Raw genomic sequence first — 12511 nt, 5'->3', positions numbered from 1 at the left:
CTTGAAGCAAAGGTGGCTGATGGAAAACCTCCTCCCAAAAGGAATTACAAATTAAAATTTTTTTTAATTACAATTAAAAGTATTTATTGTCATTTTGCGTGCCTTCTGAGGTTATCTATATTTATAAAAATTAAAAATAAACGTCCCAGCTTCTCTCAGTGTCGTCTGTGTGACTGACTGACACAGAAGATGCACACTGAAGTAACTTAACAAAATAGATGGTGATTAAGTAGATTCAAGAAAATGCACAGAGTCATTTTCTTCAATCAGTTGCCAGGTTTATTGAAATATGCAGGGAGTCTGGTCCCAGGTACAGGACAAACAGAATACTCATCATTACAATGTTTGCATGACATTAAATACCCTTCTGTATAGATGGTCCACCTCCCCTTTCTCTGACACTTAACCAATGGTCAAGGTAATTTAATTTATTGTGTGAGTGTGTGTGTGTGTGTGTCTGTGTGTGTAGTCTAGTGTGACAACCTCTGAACTCAGTGCATTCTTCACACTCCTGGAGACAAAAGGTCCATACATCTGCCTTTTGTTATCTTCTTGCAACCCCCTTTGATCCCAGTGGCATTATCTCTTTCGATCTCTCTGAAGTCTTTAGAGTCTGTGCTAATTGTAGTCCACAGCATTGTTATCTCGTTAGCTTGCAGTCAATGTTGGGCAAGAGCTTGTAGACGCAACGTCTCTATCAATGGTTAGCAGTATATGCAATTTGAACCAAACAGTCTGCTATCTGCAATATTAGTCTCTTTTCAGAAGAACACCAGTATAGCTCTGCCAGTCCACACGCGTAGCAAACTCCTAATCAATTCTCGATCCATGTTTTCCAACACACACAGAGAATTCCCCTCTTCCTTTCTTTGTGGATAAATAGTATTTTTCAGTAAAATGAAAAAAATTTTATACACACACACTAAACTTCACAACTGTCATGGTCTCTCGACTTGCTGTGACACTTTATAGCCCAATCCAGATTTTTAAAATTAGAAAAGCCAGCAATAAACTCTGTCATACCAACCACTATGAAAGTTGTTAGTAACAATTTCAATCTTCGGTTGTGGCCTCCTTTCAGATTTTATATAAGTATAATTTAGCGTGGCAAGTCTTTTTTTTTATTTAGTAATCGCCAATTATTTTATCATTTTCTCCCAATTTGGCATATCCAATTATTATTAGGCTCAGCTCACCACTACCACCCCCACGCTGACTCGGGAGTGACGAAGTTGAACACACGATGTCCTCCTCTGACTTCCTTGCCTCCTCTAAAGAGCCTCCACTGATACAACCTACTTACTTTGTAGATGAATTTGCAGCAAATGTAATGGTTTAACTGGGATTATGTCCCTAATCTTTAGTAAAGAACCTTGAATATTGTCATTGAAACTATGTGTAATCACTGTTACAAGTCTATCCACCGAAAAATATCTAAATACAGTATTCATATATTTGACCTTCTCTCTGTGGATAGATTTGGAACAGTGATTAGACATAGTTTGATCGACAATATTCAAACCATAAACCAGAAAATCTCTGTTCTAGAACACGCCCTCTGAATGTTGTCTATCAGTGTAGACCAAATCTGCTTCCTCGCTGTCCTATGCATTCAATCTATTTAAATTTAGTATAGCAAATAAAGTTTAAAAAATAAATAAATACATTGTGAATAGCGTTTTCTGTCAGTGACAATACATAACCACAACAGCATAGCAGCTAGTGTCCGGTTTGAATGACAAATTGTAGAAATCAAACAACTGGATGCACACTGACTACTTTTAGCATATTGTAATAACAACAGGCACTGTGCTCTCTTCTCTAACAATACACTGCAGGAACAAACAGCACAATCAGCATTAACACACTGGGCTACTAGATACTAGATACATTTTAGGGCCGAACTTAAATATTGAAACTTACACAAACCTGCACTCAAATCCTAATTAGTTAGCTGTACTTTTATTCTTTTAAATGTTGTACAAACAGTTCACAAACCATGTTTGCTTTCTTGTACGAGGTAGAACAGCTCCATGTAAGTAGAAGGTTTTTTTTTTTTTTTTAAGTATCGAGGTATTACTTAGGCCACTCAACATAGTCCACCCCTGGCAGAATGAAGCCTGAAGGCTACTAGACCACAGACGGAATTCTGAGCAAACCGCATTACTCATGGAATATTGAGTAAACAAAAACAAAAACTAGTGCTGCATAAATCTGAAAAATAGATTTGTTATAAAACAAAATGTACTTATCCATTTTCTAATAGAAATAGAACATTCGGCTCGGGACATTTAACGGCACGAGACGGACCTTACCAGACAGTAAAACCTTCTTCAGGTTCTATTGCTTCATTGTTTTCTTTCTCTGTTAGTCTTTATGATGATCTATAACCTATGTGTAGTGATCTGACCATTTAGTGTAAATAGAGCAGTTTTATTGACAAAACAGTGTTCAACCGCCATTACTTTGTTGTTATTGTTTCTGCATGTGTGCAAATACTGCCTAACATTGCATGCTTTCAAATTAGCCATGTGAGTTATCTGTACTTTCCAATTTAATCCAGTACATATGTGAAAAAAACAACAACAAAAAACATGTTTGCTGAAAAGTAATGTTTCAGTAGTTCAGGACAAACCCCACAACGCAGAAGTTTGAGTTCAAATAAGTGTTTTATTGATGATTAGCGGGGAATGGAAGAAACAATTTGGCATCAAACCTGCTTGGTTTTTGTGGGTCTCACCCGGCAGTCTGCGCAAGGCAGGAGACCCCCCTAATAGATAGTACTCGGAGAAGCTACTGGGGTGGAGATGGGGAGGTGGAGGGATGCAAATCAATCAAACGCTAGAGAGGGGTGAGCTGCTTGGGTATTTATATGTTGAGATGATGAACTGTGCAGCGGCCGACCCTCCTCCCAAGCTTTCGTTTATAAACTTCATGTAGTACATTTTGGGCTTCTTGTTATTTAAAACGTGTTTTAATAAATATTTTTACATTATTGTAAAACATGAGTCTATGAATGCTTAATTGTCATAATGTACCAGCAAAAAAGTAGAGAATCTAAAAACTGCATGGTTCCTTTGTTTTCATTTGAAGCCCAGCTCACACGACACAAACACAAAGGCTGGGTGAAAACGGATCCTGATGCAGCCTCTCACAATAATGAGGCTTGTGTTCCTGGGGAAAAGAGACATTCGCTTGGTGCAGCAGGGCTAATTGAATTCAATAAAGAGAACATACTGTACCATTTGCTTTTCCTGGTTTTAGCTCAAGCAGTTTTACATTTATTTATTTTTTTTGTCAGTCAGGGCTTTTTCAAAATCTTCTCGTTACTGTGCCAAATGCACTAAGCACTTTCTAACTTAATCATCACTGAACACTTATTTATCAAAATAAAGATACAATTTGACCATCATAACTAGCAAAACATTTTCTGATTACCATATACTTACTGTTTGTGTATCATGTGACTTTGTATCATTTCTTATAACTAGCCCAGTGAAATTTATTTTTATTTTGTATAATTTTTCATTTTATTTTTCACAGATATCATTTTATTTCATTTTGTTTTTCACAAATGTCGTTTTATTACAGATAAACATTAATAAAACAACTCAAATTGATGCATATCAATAACAGTATAGTATACATCAAGCTTTAACTGCATGCATTTTTTTTTTAACATTTTAACAAACAGACCTCACCTAGTGTTTTTTCAGCATGACATACAACAAACCTCAAAGTGCCGTGCCAGTGGGTGTTATTGTGTGGTAATTAAGGAGGAGCTATGCTAATATTTTGGGCATCACTCCCAATAAGAACAGGCAATGAAACAAGCATTGCTTTAAAAGCAGTGGCCTAACTTTGGTTTCAAAGGTGGAGGTGTTTCTGTAGCTGATGCATGCATAAAGATTATCCTATCTGAAATAATGATAAAGTTGGGGGGGGGGGATAAGGCTCCCGCATCCCCCATGTAACTCACGCCTATGTTTAAAAGGGTGTTCACAACAATTTTTAGAATGATATTCTATTTACGTAATACAGGCCATATGAGTCCACAACAGATGCAATTGGAGTGTCCTATTTGACATCTTGTTTTTTTTATTTATTTTTTTTTTATCTCCGAGGATGTAATTATTTATGAAAATGTTCCCTTAAGATTCCCTCATAGCACTGCTGTGCCAATAATACTAATTCCATTGAAGTTTATTGATTTATAAAAATGATTTGGGGCTACCCATCCTCTCTCAACCAATGACTATCAATATTACATTAAAAAAAATTCTGAGAAAGGGTTTGTGATTCTTAACTTTAACCCAATGTCATTTTAAAGTAAGCCAATCGCTGCTAATTAAGAGTGTTGCTTTTGTATCATAATACTTTCCAGCAATGGGATTCAAAGCTATGAGCCTTTGCAGAAATGCTACACAGACAGCTCTGCTTGCTGATGAGATTTCAGTGTTTTTATCTGGAACAGTGTGGCGGTGTCTATATGTCGACAATATACTGGATTTGTAATTTATATTTCTAAATAAATGTCAGTGCTTTAAGATGAGTCAGGAAGTGTGTTGTGAAATGCCTGAAAAGTAGATGACCAACATGGAGGTCCTTAACTGGCAGACAATGAACAACCCTCAGGTTCTTAATGTCATGGAGCTTATTAACGCTATTACAAATTATGAAATATTGTTTTAAAAGAGGCCCTCCCTATAGTGGTCAACCCCCATGCTGCATTCTCATTGGCTAAGGCTGTCCAACTTTCTATTAGGTTTAGAATTGTGTCTGTACCCCTGAGCACCCCTCTTCCAAGGGTTAATCTCTTATCAATATTATTAAACTATAAGATAAAAAGATGAAAAACAATGCAGCATTGATCCAGGGAAAAATAAAACTGGACTGTTTTTTTTTTGTTTGTTTGTTTAAAACCAAGTGTGTAATGAATTTGAAATGAGCACATTAAACATTGTTTACTGACTGACTTCAAGTGGGTTTTTGTCTTTCCAAAGAATGTCCTCTTTTTTATTTCATGCAGCTGAAGACTGGAATCAAGGATTTAAACATAAAGTGGATTAGCGGGGCACATTCCAACTCTAATCCCCCATTTTCAGCTCCTTTGCCCAACACAGCAGCTCTCCCCTGGAGTCCTGGCTCTCAAGTGGGGTTCTTTCGGCTCCTGTCTATGGCTGTATGCACGTTAGTTATCTCAGAGCTAATCCGTCCGACAACCGGACTTAACTGGTGCCAGGCAGGGGGACTTTAGGCAAGGAACACTTTTTTTTCCATTGCATAAACAGGCAGGTCTTGCAAAGACTGCAAAGGAGGCACATTCACTAACCATTGTTGGGTCGTTGACTATCTCTCCAACATCATGAAGCTGTGACATCCCGTCCAGGTATAAGTATTAGTACCCAGTACAGCAGGTATTCCTGCTTCATCACTGATCGCAATGATTGTCAAGATCATTTTGTTCTGTGGCTTACATACACTTGCCAATAATATTTGAAAAAACTACCAGTTTTGACCCCTTTCTAAGTTAGATATATAAAAAAAAAATTGGGATGTTACAGTTGTGAAATTTTATGAGGATTTCAAATAAAAAAAGTCTGATTTCAAATATCTTCTACCGGTGAGGAGCTACAAGATTTTGTCTGTATAACAAAACGTCCTATTTATAGGCACTGTCAGCTGTTTTTTGTTGTGGAGGAAGAACACTTCATTGTGAGACTAATCAAGGAAAGCTTACTATACACTGTATAGTATACACATAACATTGTATCCACTGAGACACATTTGCTTTTACATTAATCTACAATCTGCTTGCAGTCTCTTCACTAAGATCAGTGTTAAGAACATACGAAAGAATGCAAGACTGTTTACAAACAAGTGGAGGCTATTTATCCCACCAATGCTTGCCTGGTTCCTTGTAGCTGATTGATCTCAAAACTTTGTCAAGCTGGATCTTAAAGGATTCCAGTGACTCACAGCTAGGTAACCCATTCCATCCCCTCACCACTCTTTATGTAAAGAAATGTCTCCTACCCTTTGTCCCAGTTAGCCACTAACTATCCAGCTGTCTTCTGGCCCTGGGTATTGTGCTTAGCTTAATGTATTAGTCAGTGTTATCTTTGTCAGCTCTCTTTAAGGTTTAAAAAAACTTCAATCAAGTCAGTAATGCTTCCGATTAAGCAAATGGTTACGTCACTGTCATTGTTTCATCTAAACAGAGCACCAAACAAAATCAATAATAATTATTATTGTTATTACAAGAGCCAAGGAAGTAATTTCAATGATTGTCCAAATGTCGGCAAGCATTATTGTGGGGTTAGACAATTTACCACCTAGTTAATATGAGGGTTGAAAGGGCTGAATCAGCTTTGAGGTTAAGCCAATGTATTAGAATAAGGACAGCATTGGCGATGCTCTGAGTAAGGAGCTACACTTTATAAGCCTGCTGGTAAGGACTTTGTTAACAGTGGTGTTGCACAATCTGTTAACATCATGACACAGATGGCACTGGCTGTTTTAACATAATTTTCTGAATACAGTCCTGTATATTAATGCACACAAATGACTAAGGTCCAGGTATAGAGCTGCAATGCTAATGAAACAACTTTTTAACCTTGACAGACGTGTTAATGACTAACATGAGTGTGAGAAACAAGCCATTAAAGAGCTAAACAACCACAGGCGTAGGCCTCAAGGGCAGCTGCAAATGACAACTGCAGGATCTGCCGGTCAGCTTACTTGCCGTTGCTAGGAGAACCAGTCCAGACTTTCCACAATAAAAGTGAGTTCTTTGTTTTGTTTTCTGATTTATTTTTCCAAGTCATATGCCAGGTTAAAGCCTTGAGTAACCAAACAGGATGCTGTCCACACGATTGAATGTGTGATAGGGGGCGTGGCTTATCCGCTGCTAGATTAGGGGAGCCGGAGGTGACGTTGACATCCTTTCAATGACATGCTGAAGGAATCCAGGGGCAGGCAGTGCTAGTACGCACAGGCAACACTTGTCATTTAGAAAGAGGGTACCAGCTCGCCCTCTCTTGCAGAGGTTAGAGTTTTTAATTAGCAAGAAGTTTTATTACAATGCGCGCAAGGGAATAGAAGCAGTTACATGAACACACCCTCTCTTAGTTTAAGACGAGGTGACCCAATACTTATACATGCTCAGCATAGCTATATTTGAGCAGAGTAAGTCCTCCCTATAAGGAGTTGTTTCTTGCTCAAAGCTCAGGAAAGCAGATTTACACTCTCACACAAATATAGCAACCTTGAACACATTAATTCTGCACAAAAGCAGCTGCATCAAACACAAAACTGTCATCTTGCACTAGAATGTTCTGCCTTGAAAACATCATGCAATCCTCCTTAACCCTGCAAGTGCCGACCTGGGTATTGGCTGCTTCTTCATTGGCCAACCTGTGAACCCACTAAGCTTTGCATCGCAGGGTTTGGTTTTGTTTTCACTGATGCATGCTGCATACAACCTAACTAAAACATAAATGTGGGGTTAACTCTGTCACACTGTTTCTCCAGCTCTAAGCAACCCCTATCACCCCAGCTTTACTTCCGTCAAATCTTCAGAAAATAAACATGTTGTATGCAGAAATAACTAGATGTCTGGCTTAATAGAAAATATACAATTACTGTAAGTGCAGTACCAGCAACTATTTGTTCATTGAAACAGAATAATGCTGCTGCATTAATATAAGCTTGTTCTATTATTAATAACATGAAAAACTATAATGTTCTGTAACAATAACCCAGAATACAGTTGCTATGATAAAACAAATAGGTACAAACTGTTTCTATTGTGTAGTAACAATGTTTCCATCTCTAAATATGAAATGTTATTTTAATTAAACACTTGCATTCAGAGTTCAGAATGCAGCCATAACTCGGTTGGATGAAGTTATGAGGATACAAAACATTTTCATTTATCCATTTATTTATGTAGGTATGCAGAAGTATTTTTATACTCTGCATAGGAATTTGAAAAACTCTGCAATTGCTTACTTACCATGGTGTGATGCTGAGAACTGTACGCAGTGGATCAGCACAATTGATGCATTTTCTTTGAAATTTAGAAGCTAATTTTACTATTGTGGGCAAATGACACTTTGACATAACATTTACATTACATGCAAAATATTACATTAAAACACTCATCAGCTGATTTTTTAAATTAAATCTGCTATTACAGCGTTTTTATTTTGGTTAAAGTTTCTTTTAAATTACATAAATTTGTGCCTTGGGATACTTGCTATGAAAGGCGCTATATAAATAAAATGTTGCCGTTGTTGAATAATGAACAGTTTTTTTTTTACTGTATAAAATTTGCCATTCAAATGATCACCCTGATATACACTATCATATCAATTGGTAAAGACATTTAATCACATCTACTTTTAAATTCTCCTGTGCGCTGTGTGAATGAAATGTGCTGTAACAGGATCCGTTTTCTCAACCAAAAGTAAAATATCATGAACATTTCAAGCTCTTTAAAAGTTTCACCATTATTTATATTAAAAAAGTACACTAAGCACAATACAATTATGGATGACTATCTTTGAGGAATACTAAACTAATAACATTATGCTCCTTGAAGAAAAAGTGATTGTTCATTCACAGTGACTAGAGATAACTATGCCAAGGTCAGGTGTGGCCTCACGTTCAAAATCTAACCTGCCTTAGTGCCTTTCTGTGTTTGGCAGCGACTACAGCATGCTTCCCGTGGCCTCTATATTGTAGCTGTTGTTAGGGTTCTCTTAGAAGTAGAGCCAAAAGAATTTACAAACTTGTGAATTATATCTTGAAACTGTTAGCGATGACATATTCTTACTGCCAGCATTTAAATACAGCTGGACAGACCCTACAACACTGAATCAGAAGCAAGTGGCGCAGAGCTGTCTTTACACAGCCATCTCTATGACAACACATAAACACATCTTTATTTGACAGCCACACAATGCAGAAGAAGTTTAAAAAGTGATTGGCTTACAGAGTTCACTGTGCCCTGCTGTGTTGCTACGGCAATGCAATTCTGTGCCATACTTCAGTGTTGTGATTCGCAAAAGATTTGTGATAAAAACATGTTTTTAACTATGTACAGTGGTCGGAATTCAATAGGACATAATAATGGTTTTGTTTTTGTTTCAGAAAAGCTTTGTTAAATATGCCAGGGATAGAGTTAGACTCCCATCCCTGCTAAACCAGGTGCGAAGTGTGGCCAGGTTCCCTAGTGGTGTGTACATATGTATTCACAAGCATAATGAAAGACAAGAGATAGTCATATATGACACCTAGACATGTGCAGCAAAACAGTAGATACAGATTCTGCTATGTGACTGAAGTGCATACTGCAGATTATTAAAGTTTTACATTTTGAAACTGTTAATCTCTAATCCCTATTAGGGGCTGGGCTCCACTCTCACATGGTTAGCTGTTCCTTGCACTGCCTGTGCCGGGACGCTCTCATCCAGCGATGACAGCTCCTTGAGCACAGTGACTTGACATCTGGTCCATGACACCACCAGGCACTAAAATGATCTACGCCCGTCGAAATAACAAGACACAGATCATTCCAGTGCCTGGCAGAGTCATGATCCACACATCAATTCCTCCATTTCAAGTGGCTGCCATTGTGTTTAAAAGGGAAACTGCAGTTTTTCGTTAGACTATGAAAAGAAGGGTGTTCACTGATCAGACCTCACATGCTACAGCTTGCTTGACCCCAGGGCTGTGCAAATTCTCAGAAAGACCTGCCATATATATATATATATATATATATATATATATATATATATATATATATATATATATATATATATATATATATACAGTGGCTTGCGAAAGTATTGACCCCCCCTTGGCATTTTTCCTATTTTGTTGCCTTACAACCTGGAATTAAAATTGATTTTTTGGGGGTTTGTATCATTTGATTTACACAACATGCCTACCACTTTGAAGATGCAAAATATTTTTTATTGTGAAACAAATAAGAAATAAGACAAAAAAACAGAAAACTTGAGCGTGCATAAGTATTCACCCCCCCAAAGTCAATACTTTGTAGAGCCACCTTTTGCAGCAATTACAGCTGCAAGTCTCTTGGGGTATGTATCTATAAGCTTGGCACATCTAGCCACTGGGATTTTTGCCCATTCTTCAAGGCAAAACTGCTCCAGCTCCTTCAAGTTGGATGGGTTCCGCTGGTGTACAGCAATCTTTAAGTCATACCACAGATTCTCAATTGGATTGAGGTCTGGGCTTTGACTAGGCCATTCCAAGACATTTAAATGTTTCCCCTTAAACCACTCGAGTGTTGCTTTAGCAGTATGCTTAGGGTCATTGTCCTGCTGGAAGGTGAACCTCCATCCCAGTCTCAAATCTCTGGAAGACTGAAACAGGTTTCCCTCAAGAATTTCCCTGTATTTAGCGCCATCCATCATTCCTTCAATTCTGACCAGTTTCCCAGTCCCTGCCGATGAAAAACATCCCCACAGCATGATGCTGCCACCACCATGCTTCACTGTGGGGATGGTGTTCTCGGGGTGATGAGAGGTGTTGGGTTTGCGCCAGACATAGCGTTTTCCTTGATGGCCAAAAAGCTCAATTTTAGTCTCATCTGACCAGAGTACCTTCTTCCATATGTTTGGGGAGTCTCCCACATGCCTTTTGGCGAACACCAAACGTGTTTGCTTATTTTTTTCTTTAAGCAATGGCTTTTTTCTGGCCACTCTTCCGTAAAGCCCAGCTCTGTGGAGTGTACGGCTTAAAGTGGTCCTATGGACAGATACTCCAATCTCCGCTGTGGAGCTTTGCAGCTCCTTCAGGGTTATCTTTGGTCTCTTTGTTGCCTCTCTGATTAATGCCCTCCTTGCCTGGTCCGTGAGTTTTGGTGGGCGGCCCTCTCTTGCCAGGTTTGTTGTGGTGCCATATTCTTTCCATTTTTTAATAATGGCTTTAATGGTGCTCCGTGGGATGTTCAAAGTTTCGGATATTTTTTTATAACCCAACCCTGATCTGTACTTCTCCACAACTTTGTCCCTGACCTGTTTGGAGAGCTCCTTGGTCTTCATGGTGCCGCTTGCTTGGTGGTGCCCCTTGCTTAGTGGTGTTGCAGACTCTGGGGCCTTTCAGAACAGGTGTATATATACTGAGATCATGTGACAGATCATGTGACACTTAGATTGCACACAGGTGGACTTTATTTAACTAATTATGTGACTTCTGAAGGTAATTGGTTGCACCAGATCTTATTTAGAGGCTTAATAGCAAAGGGGGTGAATACATATGCACGCACCACTTTTCCATTATTTATTTTTTAGAATTTTTTGAAACAAGTTATTTTTTTCATTTCACTTCACCAATTTGGACTATTTTGTGTATGTCCATTACATGAAATCCAAATAAAAATCCATTTTAATTCCAGGTTGTAAGGCAACAAAATAGGAAAAATGCCAAGGGGGGTCAATACTTTCGCAAGCCACTGTATATATATATATATATATATATATATATATATATATATATATATATATATATATATATATATATATATGCAACACTCAAAAATAAAAACTAGCAATCAAATAAGACAAAGGCGACAAAGATCTAGTTGATACAGTGCACCAAGTCCGGATTTCACCTTTAATACTTACTGGAGGATATGGGGTTTTTTTTAGGTTTATTTTTTTAGTATGGCTCTAAATGATTGCTGTGTGCTCCAAATCACATGTCAATGTTTTTTTTTTTTTTTGTGTGTTGTTTTTTTTTTCCACTACATTCCACAGTTGACAAGCTAGAATGATTCTAGACTGGGGCCTGCTGAGTTTGGTCTAATCCTTGGAGTGAACTCGCATGCTAGGTTGGTTTCTGTGGTAACCAGTCATGGCTGCTTTCATCTGTAAACGTGGGTCTGAGTAGAGAGAATAATCCACCCTCAAAGGTGACATTTTACAGGGTTTTGGTTTTGAAAATAAGAGTTCCAAAAAACGCCTCTCAATAATTCTCTTTCTGTCTACAAACAGACAAGTACAATAAACAGCTGCACCTCCATTAGCTGCATAGGTCTCAAACGTGCAGTTTGGAAAGAAACATGTTTTAGCAAACACTTACTTGTATTTTAAAACATAATATCTAGGTTGAAGAAAATTCTCAGACACATCCTGATTCATTTCATCTCAACAATGTCTTCAGGGTCAAAGCCTGTTACTCGCTGAAAGCAAGTCAGTCAATCAGGCAAGCAGCTGTTTAAGAGAGGGGGGATTAAAGATCTGTAAATACTGTCTATCCAAGACTGGTGCTAAATCTAAATAGCAATAAACAGGTTTGAACCGAGGGTCGAAAGGGTTCTTTCACATATTCAGTTAGATATGAGGATAACGTCTCAGCACACTGCACTCTTATTTTTATTTTTAATATCTAACTTATGCTTGAATTAAATAAGAAAATTAACTATATTTTATTTTGTATCCCATATACAGGAGACACTGAACGTAGTGCTGATAGCCAA

The sequence above is a fragment of the Polyodon spathula genome, chromosome 16 (assembly GCF_017654505.1).
Source record: "Polyodon spathula isolate WHYD16114869_AA chromosome 16, ASM1765450v1, whole genome shotgun sequence".
Classification (NCBI taxonomy): Eukaryota; Metazoa; Chordata; class Actinopteri; order Acipenseriformes; family Polyodontidae; genus Polyodon; species Polyodon spathula.
This window is presented reverse-complemented; position numbering follows the sequence as displayed.